This window comes from Mirounga leonina, unplaced genomic scaffold (assembly GCF_011800145.1).
Source record: "Mirounga leonina isolate KUSES-001 unplaced genomic scaffold, KU_Mleo_1.0 Mir_154, whole genome shotgun sequence".
NCBI classification, from domain to species: Eukaryota; Metazoa; Chordata; class Mammalia; order Carnivora; family Phocidae; genus Mirounga; species Mirounga leonina.
In genome coordinates this window covers 16,295,542-16,318,460 of record NW_023270389.1, presented here as the reverse complement: position 1 = coordinate 16,318,460, position 22,919 = coordinate 16,295,542, and the positions used below count along the sequence as shown (strand labels likewise).

The 22,919-nt window shown below is 38.5% G+C and overlaps 1 pseudogene; it reads right to left on the bottom strand.

Moving 5' to 3' along the window:
* Nucleotides 1-215: 215 nt before the first annotated feature.
* LOC118013791 overlaps nucleotides 216-22,919 on the bottom strand; it is a 157,880-nt pseudogene continuing 135,176 nt past the window's right edge.

Sequence of the window (22,919 nt, the reverse complement as noted above, 5' to 3'; positions counted from 1 at the left end):
CTGATGCGGGGCTCGATTCCAGGACCCCGGGATCATGACCTGAGCTGAAGGCAGACGCTTAATGATTGAGCCACCCAGGCGCCCCTACACAAACACTGTTAAATATAAATACTAAATTCAGGAGAATAAGAATAAGATAGGTAGATTAATTTAGAAGCCAAGAGCATGAAGACCAGTTACATTTTACAAGCGATCATCTGAACTACTTTGGCCATTCACCGTGGTATAGAAGCCCACGTTGCTACTTGGTCCACAAAGTCTTCCTTCGCAACTCTGAAGCAATCAAAGGCCAATATTTTCATGAAATGGATCCTGCCACCATCACTTTGGGCTTCATTTGGGACCCATCCACAGCAGTCTGGGCCATCTTCTGGATATTTGGAGGAAAATTTTGGTGGATGTTTTCTTGGACTGGTAGCTTTCTTTTTCTTCAACTCTTCTGTTTTTTCTCAATTTCATTCTTTGATGCTAGGGGTTCCTTGAATGATGAAGTTATTTTGCTAATCTCTTATTGACAATTATTCAGTTCCATCTGGCTGAGGCATGTTTTCATGGGTTTTTGTTTCTTTAGAGCATGTGAGAAGACTCCTTTCCCATACTGCTTCTTCTGGCTCTAACTTCTGCTATAGCCCACTTCTTCCACCCATCATTTTTTCTTTTCACTCCCCTTTGTGTCCTTCTCTTCCTCCTCCACAGCTTCCTCTTCCTCCACATCAGGCTCATCTTTCAATCTCATTAGAGTCAGAGTGAGTTCTGGGTGTTTGGGAAGGGGGGATAATTTCCCTACTGTTCCAGTTTTTAATGTGGATTTGTTTCCTTTTTTCATGGCACCAAAGAGAATCAATGTAAGCTTTTTAGCTTTTTTTTTTTTCTACATTTCTAATGTGATTTCCAGTCTTTTTTAGTTCTGGTATCTCTGTGGGATTTACAGGTTTTATCAACCCTTAAGTCTGTCCTTGTTTCCTCAGTTCCAAGTTCTCAAGTAGTTTCTTCCATGACAGACCATCTAACACACTCTTTGATTTTGTTTCTGACATGAAAGCATCTGAAACATCTGGAGATGGTGACTCTGATAGAGCTTTGCTTGAGGCTTTTAGCCTCTCAGAGATTTTAGAGAGTTCCCTTTCACTATCATTTTATTGTGCAACCAATGATTAAAAGGTCTCTGGCTTCTTGTCAATTTTTCAGCCTTCATTTGCTTCAGAGGCTTCTTCTCAACCAGATCAGTCAGATCGAAGAATCTGTCCTCATCATTACCATAAAAATCTTTGTCTTCCCAGTCTTTGACTGGGAAGAATCTGCCTCCTGACCCAGCAATCTCTAAGTATATAGGATCCAACAAGCTTCCAGTGAACACTATCTTTACCTCCTTTCTCTTTTTTGAGCCTATGACTTCAGCCATCAGTTGTTTTTTGGTTGAATCAAATTTTACCCTGCAGAGAGAGAACACCCGTTGTTGCTGCTTGACGAGTTTCTTCAATTGCCTTACTACTCACTTGGATCCTGTCTCTGTCTTCCTCTGATCCCTGCAGAATAAAGAGCTGGTGCCACTTCCAAAGCTAAGAACATGCTCCCTGTGGAGCAGATAATAGGTGTGCTGTGTCATTTGGATTTGTTTGAGAAAAACACCATCCCTAGGTTCTTCCTAGAACATAGAGATAGAAGACAGGTCCCTGGCGATAGCATTGCATTTCAGTGAAGGGTGCTCTGGAAAACATGTTGCAGCTAGGCAGTGGCCTGAAAAGGCAGCCGCTCATCCCTTTGGGTGCCATGGATGGTGCTGCTCTTCAGTGTCCATAGGCTGCAGGGGCTGGTGACCAAGCCTCCAGGGAAGGAGCTACTGTGGATTGGGGGACATGGCTGCTCTTCCCGTGGGACCCTGGGAATGGGGTCCAGCAATGCCATGGGCTTTTCCTTCTTCACTTCCTCAGGGTTTGAGGGACTGGTGGCCAGGCTTTCCCCATGTCATGAGTCAGCAAGGCTGACTTCTTGAGGTCACCATGGAGTGCTTTCACACTGGGGACTCTGACGACAAGGAGGGAATTACAATTGATTTTTGATTCACTGGTTCTCTTAAAAACAATGGAAACAATAACAGAGAAATCTACATTCATGTTTCAAGAAAAGATTTGAATAAGGCATGTATGTTGGGCTTTACTATGGAGTACAGAACCATGAGGCAGAACTATGATTATATATTCCATATTCATATTTTTATACAGGTGAGGTCAATCACATTTCATACATAATGTGACCTTAAAAAGGGAAACGACAGTTTTAACTTGATACGTGAAAGCAAAAGGTGGAATCTGTCCATTTACATTGTTGGTGGAAGGAGATGAGTTCTGTCCCCAGCCCACATATCAGAAACTAAAAACAGGAAGCCGTATCTTAAGTAAAAATGTTTTAAGTTAACATGATTATTTTCTGGGTGGGGGAAAGCTAACTCTGGGGTCTTAAGTGACAGCATTAGGCATAAACTCACTCTGGTGGCTATTCCAAAACATAATTTTAAATTGTTAGCCAGATCCTGACAATCCATGAGAAATCACAAACAGAAATGCTAAGCAAATTTATTTACCCTGGGCTTGGTCAAGATCTTGTTCACACTTCCCCTTGCTCACTAACACTCTTTTACACTTACCTCAAAGTGAGGCAAACTTGTCACATTCAAAGGTCAGAGCACCTGAGCCTCCAGAACAGCAGATGGGTGAAGGACGGACCCTCATATGAGGTCCCTGGATGATTGACAGCAGGTTGCTATGAGGCTGCTGTATGCCAGTGAGTGTGTACGTGGCCACGTGTGTGCTGGGGTGGATTTAGGGAGTTGGGGGATCTCTTCCCGTCCGCCCCTACCCATTTCTGAGGTTGCAGGACTCAACCAGAAGGCAAGTAATCCCATCTCTGCTCAACAATATCCTCTTAGTTTCAGGTATATATTATAGTAATTTGATCTTTATAAACATAATAAAATGATCCCCATAAGTTTAGTTATCATCTGTCACCATACAAAGTCATTACAATATTATTGACTATATTTTCTATGCTGTACATTATATCCCCATGACTTATTTCACAGCTAGAAGTTTGTACCTCTTATCCTCTTTACCTATTTTGCCTACTCTCCACTCCCTCCCCACTCTGGTAATCACCACTTTGTCTCCTTTATCTATGAATCTGTTTCTGTTTTGTTTTGTTTTTTCATTTGTTTTGTTTTGTTTGTTTTTTTTAGATTCCATATATAAGGGAAATCTTATGGTATGTATTTCACTTAGCACAATACCTTATAGGTCCATTCTAGTTGTTGCAAATGGCAAGATTTTATTCTTTCTTATGGCTGAGTCCATTGTGTATATATATATGTATGTATAAATATATATATATAATATATATCACATCTTTTTTTTAAAAGAATTTACTTATTTGAGAGAGTGAAAGAGAGAGCTAGTGTGTGTGTGTGTGTGTGTGTGTGTGTGTGTGTACAAGCAGAGGGGAGGGGCAGATGGAGAGGGAGAAGCAAACTCCCTGCTGAGCAGGAAAACAGATGCAGGACTCGATCCCAGGACCCTGGGATCATGACCTGAAACAAAGTCAGACACTTAACCGACTGAGCCACCCAGGCTCCCCATATCACGTTTTTTTTAATCTTTATCTACTGATGGACATAGGTTGTTTCCATATCTTGGCTATTGTAAATAATGCTAGTATGAACATAAAGTTGGATACATATATTTTCAAATTGGTGTTTTTATTTACTTTGGGTCCATACCCAGAAGTGAAATTTCTGAATCTTATGGCAGTTCTATTTTAAGGAACCTCCATACTATTTCCATAGTGGTTGCACAAATTTTCATTCCCACCAACAGTGTATGTGGGTTGACTTTTCTCCACATCCCACCAACACTTGTTATTTCTGTCTTTTTGATAATAGCCAATCTAACAGGTTTGAGATGATACCTTATTGTGGGTTTTGATTTACATTTCTCTGATGATTAGTTTTGTTGAGCATATTTTCATGTACCTGTTGGCCATCTTCATGTCTTTTCAAGTCCTATAGTAAGTTATGGAAGCACTTTAGGTATCTGGGATATTTACCCAATATTTGTATGATTTGTAAATATCTTCTCCCATTCAGTAGGTTGCCTTTTCATTTTGTTGATGGTTTCCTTCACTGTGCAAAAATTTTTAGTTTGATATAATCCCATTTGTTTAATTTAGCTTCTGTTGTCATTGTCTGTGGAGACTGGTTCAAAAAACTATTGCTAGACCAATGTCAAAGAGCTTACTCCCTATGTTTTCTTCTAGTAGTTTTATGGTTTCAACTCTTATATTCAAGTCTTGAATCCATTTTTAATTTATTTTTGTATATGATGGAAGAGAGGGGTCCAGTTTCATTCTTTTGCATGTAGCTGTTCAGTTTTTTACACACTATTTTTAGAAGAGACTGTCTTTTCCCCATTGTATATTCTTGCCATGTTTGTCATGGATTAATAGACCATATATGTATGAGTTTATTTTTGGACACTCTATTCTATTCTATTCTATTGATCTATGTGTTTGTTTTCATACCAGTACCATACTGTTTTGATTACTGTAGCTTTATAGTATAATTTGAATCAGGGAATATAATACCTCAGTTTTGTTTTTCTTTCTCAAGATTGCTTTGCCTATTTGGGTCCATCAAAATACTGATGGCATTTTTAACAGAACTAGAACAAAGAATCCTAAAATTTGAATGGAACCACAAAACAGTTCATTGTTAACACATGAAAAGTTAAGAATAAAAATTAGTTAACATATTAAAATAGTTCTATAAATCAGGGTTTGCTTATATGGAAAAAATCCAGAGTTTTGCTATATTATTTAAATGCTTGTTTTATTTTTTTAATTAATTACTTAATTTTTTAAGTATAAAGAAGATAAAAAGCACTCCCTGATTCCATTGATTGATTGTGACCCAAAATTTGAAACCCAGGCTTAGAGACCCAGCATGACCCTGGGCCTGCCTGCCTCTTACCTCCTTTTTCTACTCCCTGTGCTCACTGCACTCCAATCACATTAGCCTTTGTCCTCCCAGGCCTGCCTTTTTTTTCTTTTTAAACTTCAAGTTAGTTAACATACAGAGCAGCCCTGGTTTCAGGAGCAAAATCCAGTGATTCATCGCCCACATACAACGTACAATACCCAGTGTTCATCCCAACAAATGCCCTCCTTAATGCCCATCACCCATTTAGCCCATTGCCCTGCCCAACTCCCCTCTAGCAACCCTCAGTTTGTTCTCTATATTTGAGTCTTACAGTTTGCTTCTCTCCCTGTTTTTATCCTAGTTTATTTTTCCTTGCCTTCCCCTCTGTTCATCTCTTTTGTTCTTAAATTCCACTGTGAGTGAAATCATATATTTGTCATTCCCTGACTGACTTATTTCCCATAGCATAATACACTCTAGCTTCATCCACATCATTGCAAATAGCAAGATTTCATTCTTTTTGATCACTGAGTAATATTCCAGTGTGTGTGTGTGTGTGTGTGTGTGTGTGTGTGTGTATACCCTTCTTCTTTATCCACTCATAAGTCAATGGACAATTGGACTCTCCATAATTTGGTTACTGTTGATAATACTGCTATAAACATTGGGGTGTATGTGCCCCTTTGAATCACCATTTTTGTATCAGCATATTTGGATAAATACCTAGTAGTGCAACTGCTGGGTTATAGGGTAGTTCTATTTTTAACTTTTTGAGAAACCTCCATACTATTTTCCAGAGTAGCTACACCAGTTTGCATCCCCCACCAATGTGCAAGTGTTCCCCTTTCTCCACATCCTCACCAACATCTGTTGTTTCCTGAGGTGTTAATTTAACCATTCTGATTTGTATTTCCCTGATGATGAGAGATGTTGAGCAACTTTTCATGTGTCTGTTAGTAATCTGGATGTCTTCTTTGGAAAAATGTCTATTCATGTCTTCTGCCCATTTCTTAACTGGAGTATTTGTTTTTTGGGTGTTGAGTTAAATAAGTTATTTATAGGTTTTGGATACTAGCTCTTTATTTGATATGTCATTTGCAAATATCTTCTCCCCTTCCATTGGTTGCCTTTTAGTTGTGTTGATTATTTCCTTTGCTGTGCAGAAGTTTTTATCTTGATGAGCATCCAATAGTTCATTTTTGCTTTTGTTTCCCTTGCCTCCAGGGATATGTCTGATAAGAAGTTGCTGCAGCCGAGGTCAAGGAGGTTGCTGCCTGTATTCTCCTCTAGGATTTTGATGGTTTTCTGTCTTACATTTAGGTCTTTCATCAATTTTGAATTTCTTCTTGTGTATGGTGTGAAAAAGTGGTTCAGTTTCATTCTTCTGCTTGTTGATGTCCAGTTTTCCCAACATCATTTGTTGAAGAAACTATCTCTTTTCCTTTGGATATTCTTTCCTGTTTGTCAAAGATTAGTTGACCATACAGTTGTGGGTCCATTTCTGGGTTCTCTATTCTGTTCCATTGATCTATGTGTTTGTTTTTGTGCCAGTAACATACTGTCTTAATCACTACAGCTTTGTAATACAGCTTGAAGTCTGGAATTGTGATGCTTCCTGCTTTTCTTTTCTTTTTCAAGATTGCTTTAGCTATCTTTTCTGGTTCCATATAAATTTGAGGATTGTTTGTTCTACCTTTGTGAAAAATGGTGGTGTTATATTGATAGGGATTGCATTGAATGTGTAGATTGCTTTGGGTAGTATAGATATTTTAACAGTATTTGTTCTTCCAATCCATGAATATGCAATGTTTTTCTATTTCTTTGTGTCTTCTTCAATTTCTTTCACAAGTGTTTTATTGTTTTCAGAATACAGATCTTTTACCTCTTTGGTTAGTTTTTTCCTAGGTATCTGATGGTTTTTGGTGCAATTCTAAGTGGGGTTAATTTCTTGATTTCTCTTTCTACTGCTTCATTATTGGTGTATAGAAATGAAACAGATTTCTGTACATTCATTTTGTATCCTATAACTTTACTGTATTCATGCATCAGTTCCAGCAATTTTATGGTGGAGTCTTTAGGGTTCTCTGCATAGAATATCATGTCATCTGCAAATAGTGAAAGTTTGACTTCTTCCTTTTCATTCTGGATGCCTTTTATTTCTTTTTGTTTGATTGCTAAACTAGGCTTCTGGTACTATGTTGAACAACAATGGTGGGAGTAGACATCCCTGTCATGTTCCTGACCTGAGGGGAAAAGCTCTCAGTTTTTCTCCATTGAGGATGATATTAGCTGTGGGTCTTTCATAAATGGCATTTCTAATGTTGGGGTATGTTCCTTCTACCCCTACTTTCTTGAGGATTTTTATCAAGAAAGGATGCTGTATTTTGTCAGATGCTTGTTCTGCATCTACTGAGAGGGTCATATGGTTCTTATCCTTTCTTTTATTAACGTGGTGTATCATGTTGATTGATTTGCAAATACTGAAGCACCCTTGCAGCTCAGGAATAAATCCCATTTGGTCGTAATGAATTCTTCTCTTAATGTACTGTTGGATCAATTAGCTAGTATCTTGTTGAGAATTTTTGCATCCATGTTCATCAGAGATAATGTAATTCTGTAATTCTCCTTTTTAGTGGGGTCTTTGGTTTTAGAATCAAGGTAATCCTGGCCTCATAGAATGAGTTTAGAAATTTTCCTTCCATTTCTATTTTGTGGAACAGCTTCAGAAGAATAGGTATTAATTCTTTAAATGTTTGGTAGAATTCCCCCAGAAAGCCTCTGGCCCTAGGCTCTTGCTTGTTGGGAGATTTTTTATTACTGATTCCATTTCTTTGCTGGTTATGGGTCTGTTCAAATTTTCTATTTCTTCCTATTTCAGTTTTGGTAGTTTATATATTTCTAGGAATTTATCTATTTCTTCCAGATTGCCCAATTTTTGGAATATAATTGCTCATAATATTCTCTTATAATTGTTTGTATTTCTGCGGTGTTGGTTGTGACCTTCATGATTTTATTTATTTGGGTCCTTTCTCTTTTTTTATTGATAAGTCTGGCTAGGGCTTTATCAATTTTGTTAATTTTTCAAAGAATTAGTTCCTAATTTATTGATCTGTTCTACTTTTTTTTTATTTCTGTATCATTTTATTTTGGCTCTAATCTTAATTATTTTCCTTCTGCTAGTTTTAGGCTTTATTTGCTGTTCTCTTTACAGCTCCTTTAGGTGTAAGGTTAGGCTGTGTATTTGAGATTTTTCTTGCTTCTTTAGGAAGACCTGTATTGACCACCTTTGCTGTGTCCCAAAGGTTTTGGACTATGATGTTTTCATTCTTGTCTGTTTCCATGTATTTTTTTTTAATTTCTTCTTTAATTTCCTAGTTGACCCATTCATTCTTTAATAGAATGTTCTATAACCTCACGTATTTGTGGTCTTTCCAAATTTTTTCTTATGGTTGACTTCAAGTTTCATAGTGTTGTGGACTGAAAATATTCATGGTATGATCTCAATCTTTCTGTACTGGGTGAGGCCTGATTTGTGGCCCAGTATGTGATCTATTATGGAGAATGTTCCATGTGCACTCAAAAAGAATGTGTATTCTGCTGTTTGGGGACAAAATGCTCTGAATATATCTGTTAAGTACATCTGATCCAGTGTGTCATCCAAAGCCATTGTTTTCTTGTTGATCTTCTGCTTAGATAATCTGTCCATTGCTGTGAGTGGGCTGTTAAAGTCCCCTATTACTATTGTATTATTATCAATGAGTTTATTTAAGTTTTTTATTAATTATTATATATTTGGCTGCTCCCAAGTTGGGGGGATAAATATTTACAATTGTTAGATCTTATTGGATAGACCTCTCAATTATGGTATAGTGCCCTTCTTCATCTCTTATTACAGTCTTTGGTTTAAAATCTAGTTTGTCTGATATAAGTATGACTACTCCAGCTTTCTTTTGATGTCTATTAGCATGATAGATGGTTTTCTATCCCTTCACTTTCAATTTGGAGGTGTCTCTAGATCTAAAATGAGTCTCTTACAAATAGCATATTGATGGGTCTTGTTTTGGGTTTTTTGTTTGTTTGTTTGTTTTTAAGTAGGCTTCACACTCAGAATGGAACCCAATGTGCAGCCCGAACTCATGACCCTGAGATCAAGACCTGAGCTGAGATCAAGAGTTGGATGCTTAACTGACTGAGCCACCCAGGCATCCCTGGGTCTTGTTTTTTTATCCATTCTGATACCCTATATCTTTTGGTTGAAGCATTGAGTCCATTTATATTCAGAGTAATTGAAAGATATGAATTTAGTGCCAGTGTATTACCTATAAATTTGCTGTTCCTTGTGGATGGTCTCCATCCCTTTCTCATCTTTGTTAATTTTGGTCTCTCTTTCCCACTGAAAGGGTCCCCTTCAGTACTTCTTGCAGAGCTGGTTTAGTGTTCACTAACTCCTTTAGTGTTTGCTTTCCTTGGACACTCTTTATCTTTCCTTTTATTCTGAATGACAGTTTTACTGGATGAAATATTATTGGCTGCATATTTTTCCCATTTAGCTCATTGAATATATCATGCCACTTTTTTCTGGCCTGCCAAGTTTCTGTGGACAGTTCTGCTGCTGACCCTATGTGTCTACCCTTGTAGGTTAAGGACCTTTTGCCCCCAGCTGCTTTCAGAATTCTCTCTTTATCTTTGTATTTTGCAAGTTTCACTATGATATGTCTTGATGTTGACCTGTTTTTGTTGATTTTGAGGGGAGTTCTCTGTGCCTCTTGAATTTGAATGCTTCTTTCCTTCCCCAGATTAGGTAAATTCTTAGCTGTAATTTGTTCAAATTTCTGCCCTCTTCCCCCCACTCTTCTTCGGGGACTCCCATGATATGGATATTATTGCATTTTGTGGAACTGCTGAGCTCCCTAAGTCTATATTTGTGATGTAATAATTTTTTTCCTTCATCTTTTCAGCTTCATTATTTTCCATAATTTTATCTTCTATATCACCTACTCAATCTCTGTTTCTTCTGTACTCTTTGTGTTTACATCCAGTCAGTTTTGCATCTCAGTTATAGTTGTTTTTTTTGGGGGGGGGGTTGACCTAATTTTTAGGTCTTTTATCTCTGCAGCCAGGGTTTCTCTGGTATCTTCTATGCTTCTTTCAAGCCCAGCTAGTATTCTTATGACTGTTGCTCTAAATTCTTGTTCAGATATATTGCTTATATCTGTTTTGAGCAAATCCCTGACTGTGATTTCTTCTTGATCTTTCTTTTGGGGAGAATTCCTCCTTGTTGTCATTATGTCTAGGTTTCTGTCTTTTGCATGTTATGAAAGCTTATTATGTTTCCTGCTCTTGAGAGTAATACTATATTAAGAAGGGGTCATACACTGTCCAGCGCCTGGTGCTTCAGGAAGTGTTTCTGGTCTATGCTGTGTGCACCCTGCTATTGTGTTTTTTAGCAGCTCTTTCCCACAGGTCAGTCTTCTACAGAGTTCCTTCTTGCTTGCAGTGGGGGGTGTTTGGACCTTTAACTAGGCATGCTTTGATTTGTTTGTTAAGATAAGCCTGTTACATGGGAAGGGGAGGTGCTTATTTGGTCTTCTGAGGGAGAGGCCAGATGTGCTGGCTCATAGTCAGACCTAACTTTGCAAAGATGCCCCTGCCAGGTGCGGGGGCTGGGAGGGGGGGGTGTTTGGTGTAAGCAGTTCCAGCCTCCACTGGAGGCACTGTGTTTCTCTCTGAAATCCAACCATGCTGAGGGATAGGGCGGGTGTGGAAGTTGGTGTCACCCTGACCTCTCATCCCTAGGGAGGAGAACTCACAGCCTGTGATAGTTCACTCACAGTCTCAACCTGTCTGTGCCCAGCCATTGGCATTCCTGGTGCCACAGTTCTCCTGTGTTTTATCTCTGGCACACAACTGGGATTCAAAACTCCAAATCTTAAAGAGCCCAGCAAGGTGCAGACCCACTCCCTCCCCCTCCTCAGGGGAGAGACTTGCAGCACACCCCTCACTGTTCTGTCCCAGAAAAGCAGTTGCACAGTACACACACAGTGGCTGGAGTCCATTGTGATGCAGAGTGAAAAGCTGTGTAACCAAACCATCTGCCCTCTGCATGTACCTGTCGCCTGCTTCTGAACAGCTGCTCAATGACTCACAGTGGGCCCTTTGTCCTTAGGGAGGCAAATACCCTCCAAACATACTTCAGGAAGGGGAGCGATCTCTCCCAGTGCTACCCAGGGGATCCCCTCACTGCAGCATGTTGTGGGAACCCTATGCTCCTCTCTTTCCCACTCTCTCCTTCTTTCCCTGACTTCACTCTGTGAAAATGGCTCCTTTCCCTCCATAACACTGTGGCTTTTCTCTCCCCCAATTCAGGGCTCTGAACCTCTTATTTGCCACATTCTCTCCTCCCAATTGTGCAGATTGTTTTCTTAATCTTCAGGTCAATTTTCTTTGTTCAAAATGATATGATGTTGATCTAGTTGGTTTGAGGGATGAGGCAACCTCAGGGTCCCCCTACTACTCCACCATCTTAACTCTTCTTATCTCTGTTTTATTTTATCTTTGGATCTTATTTTATTTCTTTGATCAAGATTGCCCATATGTTCAGTCTATAGAAGTAAATTATCCTGATCTTTTTATCTGTATGACACCAAATTATTTTGGCTGAAATTCTTACTATGTTGACTGATAGTGTCAAGTAATGAGAGGTCATGTCAAATGAGAGGTAAGATTTATTGCTGACCATGTTGTATGGCTGTGTGGGCCAGGTGGGCTTCTACAGGATTCAGGAAGATTCACAAACATACACCATTCTTCCTGGGCATGTTTCATAGTGTTTCATCTAGTTCAGCTGGAGGGAGTGGTGGCAAACTAGGTTGTAAGCAAACTTATTTTTATATTCGGTCTAATCCTGCTCATGCAAATTATATATGAGGAAGAAATATAGCACAAACTAAGTGATATATGCATGCTAAAGTGTTATCACTTCTTCACTTGTGCATAAATACATGGAAAGTGATATAGAAGATAGAATGGGAAAAAAGAATAAATGCTTTTTTATTTATGGAAAATAGTGGCTCTGCAAGTGAAAAGAATCCAATTCAGTAAATGATCTGAGTCAATTTATTTTAATAAGAAGTCAATAGATGATAGATAGATAGATAAAATAACATTGTCTAATCACCAGCATTATAGTAAGAATACATTCTTTTAATACTTTGATCAGATTTAAATTCACACCAGGAACAAATTATAATTGTTCTAAGTTGAAATTTCATTATTGACTAGTATAAATTAATTTATTGTACATTTAATAGATACTATTAAATGTATAGATAGATACTATTAATTAATAGATACTATTAATCCTAATAAGGAACTGCTAATTTTTTTCTTTGATATACCTTTTTTCTTAAGTAATTTTTTATAATTAGTACCAAATTATAGTAATGAAATGTCTTACTTATGAAGAAAATACTGAATAATGTATTGACTAATAGCATATGTTGAATTAATTATTTAGTGTAATTTGAGAATAATATTTAAATTCATGTTGTTTTGACTTTGACAGTGAAATACATCATGTACAAAAAATACCTGGTATTTTTTACAGAGAAATTATGCATTTATATTTCAAAAGCAGAAATAGAAAAATTCCGAATTTGGAATTATGGAAAAGGTCTATATTTCTGCTAATTTAATATGTTTGGGACATATGAAACTAATTAGGTAAACACTTCAACCATTTAATCTAGCTCATGTTATTAAGTATTATCCAACTTAAAAGTATATCCTATGTTGAGAAGTTAATAAAAATAATAATCATCCTGATTCAGTAGTCACAAAGTTATAAGGCTGCCCAGAAAATTCTACCCTAGATTTATTTTAGTGTTGGTAGACAGAAATAAGTTGCTTTTACCAGATCCTATCATTTCAGTCTATGGATTTAAGGACTTTATATTATCATAGCTATATCTGCAAAACCTAAAAGGGGAACTACAATATGACAATTTGAAATAATTAGAGAACAAGAACTATGAGTATTATTGAGAATAACATAGCACATATGTAACCATACTCTAGCTGTAATTAGCAAACCAAAGGCATTTAGGTTAAGTGGAGGAACACTGTGGATTGAGTCGGCTGATGTTGGCATAAAGGACTGCAGGCACTGAACTGGGCTCAATGGTTATATAAGATTCCCAGGAAAAATGTGGCTGCTCTGGGAACGAAGCACAGCCTCGAGTAGCACTATCTAAGAGAAATATAATGTCAGCCACAGATGCAAACCACACAGGTAATTTCACATTTTTTAGTGGTCACACAAGAAAAGTTAAAATAAACAAATGAAATTAGACTTACTAATACATTTTATGTAACCCAGTATATTCAACATACTATGATTTGAACTTGTAAATTACTGAGATATTTTACATTTTTTATACTAAGTCTCTGAAATCCAGTATATATTTTACAATTGCAGCACATTTCAATTTGGACTAACAGCATTTCAAGTGTTTAATATCCATAGATGGTTGGTGGGTACAGGAAGTTCAGCCTCAGACTCTCTCCTCAGGCCTGGCTAGCTATGCATGCTCTTCAGTGTTTTGAATGAAGAATTCCTTAGGAGATTCATATATTCTCTTCATGAGAAAATGAGAAAAGCAAAAAATACCCTGATAGTTTAGAACAATGTATAAATATTACAAAAGCCTAATCCAAAAGGCACCTTTTGGTCCCTATCTTATTGGACCTCTCTTCTGCATTTGCCACCATAGATTACTTTCTCCTTCTTAAAACTACACACTGATAGTTCTCTCCTATTTCACTGACTAGTGCACATTTTGAATCTTAGTTGGACCCCCTTTCTCTGCTCTTCAATTTTGGTGTTTTACAGACTGTTTTTTGGCCCCCATTTTGTTCTCACCCTACAACTTCTCCCAGGAGTATCTCAAGCTCTTATACATGCTGATATTACTCAAATGTTATCTCTGGCCTTACATTTTTTCTTAACTTTTATTTCCAAATGCCTGTTGAATATGTCCACCTGGCTATTTTACAAGCACACAAACCCATCATCCTTCTTTCTACACCTACTTTTCTAGTCCATAGTTCATATGGTGTCATCACCATCCACTGAATTAGAAACTGATGGTGAGCCTTGACACTCCCCACTCCCTCACTAATCAGCAAATCCTGTTGATTTCACCAACTTAATATATATCAGTACTTCCCTCCCTCCCTCAAAAAACATGTGCAATTCACTTAGCTATTATCTATTTCTTGAAATGAGGCAAAATCTTCATCAATTCCCTATTCTACGAATCATATGTCCTCAAACCGATCTTCCCAAAGCAACCATGGAAAATGAAACACTGACCATATTTACTCTTGCTTAAAACACTTCAGTGGTTGCCATGAGTTAAAGAATAAGGTCCAGGGCGCCTGGGTGGCTCAGTCGGTTAAGTGGCTGCCTTCAGCTCAGGTCATGATCCTGGAGTCCCGGGATTGAGTCCCGCATCGGGCTCCCTGCTCGGCGGGGAGTCTGCTTCTCCCTCTGACTCTCCTCCCTCTCATTCTCTGTCTCTCATTCTCTCTCTTGCAAATAAATAAAATCTAAAAAAAAAAAAAAAAAAAAATTAAAAAAAAAAAAAAAGAATAAGGTCCAGACTCTTGGTCCTTCATATCCTCTTACTGCCTTGCTCTTTAACTTTATTCTTATACCACTTTCTGAACTGAACTTCACACTCTACCAATACAAGACTCTATGTAGCTCTCCACAAACATCAAGCTGTGTGAGTTGTGCTTACATGATTCTTTTTTTTTTTCCCCTTTCTTTATTCCCAGACTCATCCATTATGAGCCCACATATGTTTTACATCATTTCCTTAAAAGGCTGTAAATTGACCACCATCAAAAACTGTTTCAGACTGGGTTAGGTACTCTTGTTGCTATCTAAACATACCTCTAGCACAGTATTAAGCAGTCTATTAAATTATCTTCCAGATGTCTCCACCACCAAGTGGTATTCATCTTTGTATCTTTGATATCCAGCACAGTGCTTTTTATAAAGATTTGATGAACTCACTGAAATCAGGTTGAAAACACTAACATTTGTATGTGCACTTACATATACAAACATTGGCACACATGATGTACACTCAAGTAAAGTAGACATTAGTTCCTTTAAAAGCAGCAATGTAAAGAAATTGAAACATTTTAGTAAATTAAAAACTGAATATGTGTGAACAGTGAATACAGCTCCCTCAAAACATGAATTGTGTTCAGGTTGCCTTATTTGAAGAATATGTGAATTTCAACTTGAACTTCCCTTGTCAACACCTTAGGGGCTGTCTAGTTGTGGGTGAACAGAGGGAAGGAAGGTTACAGAGATTAGTGTTGAAATTGCTTCATATGATCCATGGCACCAATTCACTTCACCAATCCTCAGTTTTCTCATCAGCAACATGAAGAAATTAGGCCTACAAGCGTCCTCCTGAACCTTAGACTCTATAATTCAATACTGTGTCTACACAGGGATGGAGAGAGGAGGAAAACAGGGAGAGGAAATAAAACAAAACTTGCTTACATTCCAATTCATTCTACTTGGACCTATTAAAACATATACACATCATTTTAATTAGAACTATTTCATTAATTATAATTTTTCCAAATACATGAGTATTTATGCTCTATTACAGAAATAGTTATGAGGAAATGTGAAAATGTTTTATTCTTCTTAAGTCCAATAGGCATTAAATGATAACAATGTCCATAAATGTTAATGATCTTAGTTTCATTTTCCTTTTCCCAAGATAGAGTAGTTGCATTACGACAATATTGAATCTGGTATGTATTTAATTCCTTATGCAGTCATGCCCAGGAAATCAATGGGATAAAGCTGAGATGTCAGTGCACTTTAATTTGGCCAGTCATGTCATATACATGTGTTAAAATCTTTGTATTTTGGGGGCGCCTGAGTGGCTCAGTCAGTTAAGCGCCCACCTTTGGCTCAGGTCATAATCCCAGGGTCCTGGGATCGAGCCCCGCATCAGGCTCCCTGCTAGGTGGGAAGCCTGCTTCTGCCTCTCCCACTCCCCCTGCTTGTGTTCCCTCTCTCGCTGTGTCTCTCTCCATCAAAAAAACAAATAAAATCTTAAAAAAAAAAAAATCTTTGTATTTCTCTATAGGAAATTCTGAGTACCATTTAAAATATACAAACTCACTATGGCCTTCAGTGGTACCTGGCACCTTATTGTGTACATTGTTGATGAGCAATAATAAATGATTGTTTAGTAGCTCTGTAGGGCACACCGGTATAGTTTTAAGAGCATTGTCAATGACCAGGAATACACTGCAAAGCAAGGTTTATGAAAAGAGCAGAGTGTGATCTCTGTCATATAAGGGACTTTGCAGAGGAACATTAGTTTTACTTCTATATAAAGAGTGCATACTTGTTGAAAAGATGAAGACAGTACAGTACGGATAAAATAAAAATAGAAACTCACCCTTCTTTCTATCCAGTCTCCAAAATAACTTCTCTTATAATAGCATGATGTATAATGGTCTGGGTATTTTCTATGCCATTGTATTGGGATGTCAAGGAACTTTTCCTGTTTTTCTGGAGTTGTCAGTGGCTAGAGCTGAGGGCAAAGGGTACATTTAACAATTAGAGCAGATGTCTTAACCTCTCTGATCCTTAGTTTCCTCATGTTGAGAATGGGAATGATAATCAATTTCCTTCCTAATTCAGAGTTATTTTTCTTTTAATTGATGAAACATAAACAAAAATAGTCTATAATTATAAATCATTACACAAATAAGGTGCTATCCTGATTCCTAAAGAATGAAAATACATTTTGGATCCTACAATGCCAAAAGAGCAAGCAAGAAGCCCTGAAACCTATGAAAACCTACCTGGTTAAAAAATGTTAATGAAGTTGAATGTAAATTTTGTGATAAAATCAATGTCTGCTCAATAAAATGCCTGCTCATCTGAAGAGTGGTCACTAAATAAAAACAAATTTTAACATTTCATAAACTGTTCATGAAATTGCCAAACAACATGTTATATGACCATTAAAACTAATTATGGTTTTTTCTCCTGTTTCCAAAAAATGTATATTAAGTGAACTTCAGAATACAATAATATTCTGTACATTACCATCACAGCATAAAAGGCCTGTACAGACACAGAAAACAATGTGCTTTTAATAAAATAATTGTAATCAGCTTATAGAACTGGAACTTTTCAAAATTTTACATATTTTATGTCTTTTCATTTTGTTTTAATATAGGGGAATATAGGAGATAGAAGAAATCAATGGTCCAGCATTTACTATATTACTATGAGATAAACTAGAAGATAAAATCCTTACATATACTAATAAAAGAAATTTATCTCAATGGTCCTTGAGATAACCTGATGGTCTTAGGAGGTGGGGCCTTTGGGAGGTGATGGGAATTAGATGAGGTCATAAGGGTAGGACCCTTAGGATTGGACCGGTGCCCTTAGAAGAGTCAGGAGAAAGTTTACATTCACTGCTCTGCTCTCTGCGCCCCCCTGGGATGCAAGAAGTCAGCAGTCTGCAACCTGGAAGAGGGCTCTCTCCAGAACCTGAGGGGATTCTGGCACCCTAGAGACTCTCAGCCTCTAGAACTGTGAACAATAAATTTCTGTTGTTTATAAGGTAGCTAGTGTGTGGTATTTTGTTACAACCCAAGTTGACAAAGAGGATCCTATAATAACAAATCTCTAAATAACATAATGCGAATGAATGGAGGAAAAAGTTTCTTTCCCTAGTGGCTTTGGAGACCCAGGCCTGCCCCCACAGAGAGACTCATCTGGCAGAGAAGTCAAGATTTGGACATCAACAGTCTCCATCCAGTGCAGGGTGAATTTAGATGCAGGTAACTACACTGGTGCCATGGGGACTTGGGAGAGAGACTACCTGGGGTGGGAGGTAGGGAGAAATCTTCCAGGGTGAGGAAAGGGGCAATTTCCCTAGCAAAGAATACTGTCTTCAAGGAATGGGGAATTTAACTACAGACTTCATTCATCATGTTTGAAAAGCTGTACCAGCTGTAAGCAGTGGGGTCTTGGAGGGTAGGGGGTCATGGGGAAGAGACGTAGCCTGGTGAAAGTTGAGGCTGAAGAGATCAGAAAAGCCCAGAGCAGTGCATCTGGAAATTTCAGGATTATCCTGTAGGAAATAAGGAGCCACAGGATGGTTGGAACAGGGAGTCACCCAAGCAGCCAAAGAGAAGAAGCAGAGGAAAGTGTCACAGCAACGGGTGAACAAGACACTAGGGATTGGAGAGCATCACTTCCAGCCCACATCCTTTGCATCTAGGGAAACTGAGGCTCAGAGAGCTCTGAGAAGAGATTTGTCCATGGTGGTCATTTGGCTTCTGAGGTTGAATATGGGGGTGGAGGCAACCAGCAGAGGGCCTGCCTTAATTCTCTGAGGACAAGCACATAGTCATGTGGGTGCTGCTGGGTCTGAGGACAGCCAAGGTCTAGCACTGCGGTAGAAAGAGAGAAATGAGAGGCAGCAGCAGTGGGTTTTTTTAACTAATCCCTGCCACATCATCCCTTGCTCCCACCCTCTCTGGCCCCTAATTTCCTGCTACCTAGGGGAGACCCTACACCTGCCCCAGCCTCACGCAGCAGATTCACAGCCAAGGCACAGGACATGCAGCAGGGATGGCGAAAGCAGATTTCTGCTCTCGTGATCCCTGCACTTGCACTTCTATCGGACCTGTGACTGTTCATACTACTGCAGCAGTCCGGGGCCCATCTCCACAGACATCTCCCCACAACCCCATCTCCTCCGGGCCACAGGTAAGGTCAGCAGGTCCCAAAGGGAACAAAGGAGAAGTGATGCCCGCAGAGCCCAGAGGCGGGGGTCTGGGTGCTCAAGGCCCCACGCGGCGCCCCCTGCTGGCCACAGTTGTCCCCGCCGGGGGTGGTGCCACCTAAGCAAACACCCCACCTCGCCCCCCTACCGCTCCTACCCTCCTGCAGTAAGCACTGCCCACCGGCTATTTGTATGGTATTTTTTATCAAACGTTCAAAATAATGAGACCATATGCGGAGCTACATTATATTTTCATACATTTCAGTTTTATAAATATGAATGCTTCTGTTTAGATTCCCAAAGCTGCCATTTCAAGTGGAACCAAATATTCTCAAAATTTGCGAGAAACTGAAAATTTTATTATTCATAAATAGCCAACATTGACAGAGAGTGCATAAAATAGCCTCAGAATACTTTTAAAAGCATGGTTTTTTTCCCAGATACTTTTACTCTGTGAAACTGACCTCGAACTCTGATCTCTATAATCTGTCTAGTTTTTAAATGCATTAATGTTTAGTCTTTAGACTAGGAAAAAAAATCACTGTGAATGATAACTCCAAAATCAGCCTGTGACCCATTACATCTCAGTGGATTTGGCGGCCTGATCTTTTCTCATTCTGGTGTAACCCCAGCATCCTGCTTCATTTAATTCTTTAAACTTTAATTAAAAAACAGCAGGAAAAGCCAAGAAGATAAAGCAGATGAAAATCCCTTTATAGCCCGTAGTATAGTGAATAACAGTTTGAGAGAATGAGGGAAATTTTGTTCAAATATGAATATGATCCATGAAAATTTATTTCTTGTGGGCTATCATTTTGCAGAGAAAACCGTATCAATCTAATATCTGTCTAATGTACTAGAAATATCAGAATCAAGCTATCTGATAAGTCTGTATCAGATAGACAATGCTATTCTACCTAGTTCTTTTTTCTCGTTCGACAATATTTAAGCTTGTTGTTAAATTTACTCAGTTGTGGGGTATTAGACTCATAACTTGTAATGCATTCTGACCTGGCTGATGTGGCCATTTCAATAACATACCAAATGTGAGAACTTAGCTGTAGGTTTGTTGAAGGCCAAATCAACCTTCTAGCAATCTTCTATGCTGGCAAAGTGATCTGTTTGTAACATAATTATAACCTGAATTGGGAAGAGGATGTTAGTAAAAATGAGGCAAGTGTCTAGCCCGGTGCCCTGAATATAAGCTGCACTCAGTAAAAGTTTTCTCCATAAATAGTTGAGTGCATAAATAAAAAAGTATTTGGAGAGGTGGAAAAGATAGTAAAATAATGATTTTTTTTTTGTACTGGACATACCTCTGGAAAATCTGAATAAAAATTCTTTAATAATATCCATCTTTTCCACTAGTACATCTGGTGTGTTTGAAACTCAATTTCTTTATTTGGGAGAGAATAATTAAATGTGGAGGTTTGCATATTTGATTAGATTAGCTGATTTTCCTGAGCTGAGTGCAATTATAGATTATCATAAAGAGGTCATATGATAGTGTCTTGCAGGGTGAATTTTTAGAAGAAGCAAGCGTGCCCTAAAAGTTTGCAAACCAGGGGCAGAAAAAGTAGAAAGGGTCAAACAATGAACCACACATGTATAAATGTATTTGCCCAGGACTCTGCTTTTCCCACAAAGGAGTATAACAGCTTTCTATGTTTTCTTTTCCTCATGCTGGATTATAATGTTGCATTATCATTCTCCCAGTCATCCCATCACAGAACCTAGAGCCCATCTTATAGCTTCCATGAAATGCTTTCTGACTGCTTCCATTTGTCTTTCCAAAAAATTTTGGCTGAAATTTTTATACCCCTAAGCCCATAGTTCTTTAAAGAGAAATAGTGACCCTCTCTGGCTCATGTACTTCCTTCTCGCTCAAAATCATGTAAATTCAGATGATTGTGATTCACTCTGGAGTCCAAATACCTTTCAAGTACAGTTCCTCAGTGGATGGTTCTCTGTGACCAGTCTGTCTGGGCTCCACCTCACTCATGTTTGTGCCAGTAGTTGATCTTGATTTCCGACTTCCCCTTAGATTGAGCTGCATCTCACCATTCAGAAAAGATTTCTTCTACATTCTGCTTATTCTGTGCAGGCTATTCTAACCCACTTCCCTTCTATGTTCTTTGCCAGGCTCTGACATCACATATTTCGTATCACTTGCCTATTGCTTTATAATCCCCAGTGGTGGCACATTCACTTGGGTTTTACCCAGACCTCATATCTCTGCTAAGCTTATCTTGCTGTTCCTCGGGATCCTCCTCTCCATTATGATTTCTGTTACAGCCTCCTAAAATGAATCCATAAGCTTTAGTAGTTCTTCTTTTCCTTCTCAGATACTATTAAATATTGGTCTTCTATAGTAACTAGTGTATCAGTAGTGCAAGACGAGTGATGTAGTAATAACTAGTAATAACTAGCACTGTACCTTTAATCACCTGAATACCACCCACAACTACCTGAGAATTATTTAAATACCAAATAAGCTTGTCACTATTTTTCAAATATATACATAATCTTATGATTAATACAATAAAATGCATAAGTGATGAAATTCAAAGTAACTTGTGCTGTTACTTCTTTCATCAATGCACAGTAAGAGTACGAGCAGCTCCACATGTGTTTTCTGTATTGATATAGGCCATTAAATATTTTCCCAGTGTGGCCACTGACTGTCCTATTACTTGTCATTATTAGGGCACTTACTGCTGACGATTCTGCCCTGTAGCCAGCACTGATACCAAGGGTGGCGATTGACCCAAATGTCCACATTTGAAGTCTTTCTGGGATTTCTTAAACTGGAGCCAATGAGTGCGAAGCATTTCCTTCCTGGTGGTTTGAACTTCTAAGACCATGAGACATAATAGTTCTTTGTTCCTTCTCATAGAAAGAAGATAATCAGGAGTAAGAGAGAAGCAGGGATGGGAAATAACATGAGTTCTGGAAATCTGTCTCCCCACAGATACCCAAGAATAATAGTGAATATTTATGATACTCAAATTTTATCCTTTCAAGTTTCCAGGGTGCCTAAGTATTTAGAGCATTGTTCTTATCACTTGGCCCAAAGAGACAACCAATAAAATAATTCATTGAATTGGTGCAGTGCATGTTGTATGTGTATTCAACTGTTCTGCTCCAAGACACAAAAGTGGCAAGGAGCAGAGATAATGTGGAAGTATGTCTTCTATTTGACCAGAGCATATAAAGATAACAAAGAAAAAAACATGAAGACTTAGAACAAGTCATCCCAACATAAATAAAGAGATATCATGAGATCTCACTCAGCTCTTAGGAGTTGCAGAATTTATTGTGAATAGTCAGAAATCCTTTGGTGGTAAAACTATCTCACAATGTCTGGGGGAGTCTCATTTATAAGTCAGGCACACTCTTGTTCCCTGCAGTTGGGCTCAGAGAGCAGCCTAGTCTAATACACAGTTAACACATACTCCACCCATCACCACATCTTTATCATCTTTTTCACTCTAGACACTCTCATGATCCCTTTCATATTTTTATCGAAGTCATAAATTGAGTTAATGTCCTTACATAGAAATTTCACTCTAGGGGCACCTGGGTGCCTCAGTCGGTTATGCGTCTGCCTTTGGCTCAGGTCATGATCTCAGGGTCCTGGGATCGAGCCCCGCGTTGAACTCCCTGCTCAGTGGGGAGCCTGTTTCTCCCTCTGTCTCTCCCCCCACTCATGCTCTCTCTCTCAAATAAAATAAAGTGGTTTTTTTGTTTGTTTGTTTTTAAAAAGGGAATTCCACTCTACTCATTGGAGTTAAAAGGTTAAGACTCATCAGTTTGGGAAGTCGTTAGAAAAGGAGCTAGGGGCTGCTATTGGAATTAAAAATGAGAGAGCTACAGGGGTATGTTGCTTTTCTGGAGTCCAATCTATATTATCAGACACTTTTACCCAAATAGCAAGATTTCCTTGTCAAACACAGAAGGGTGATGAGTGATAGGCAAGAATCGAGATTGGCTGTTCTGTTAGCTTGAACCGAGAAGTGAAAGAGAAGCACTGTTGCTGTCAAAGCAGTGAGATTGGGGTTGGAGATGAATTAGACAAGGAGCCCTCATGCTCATTGGTA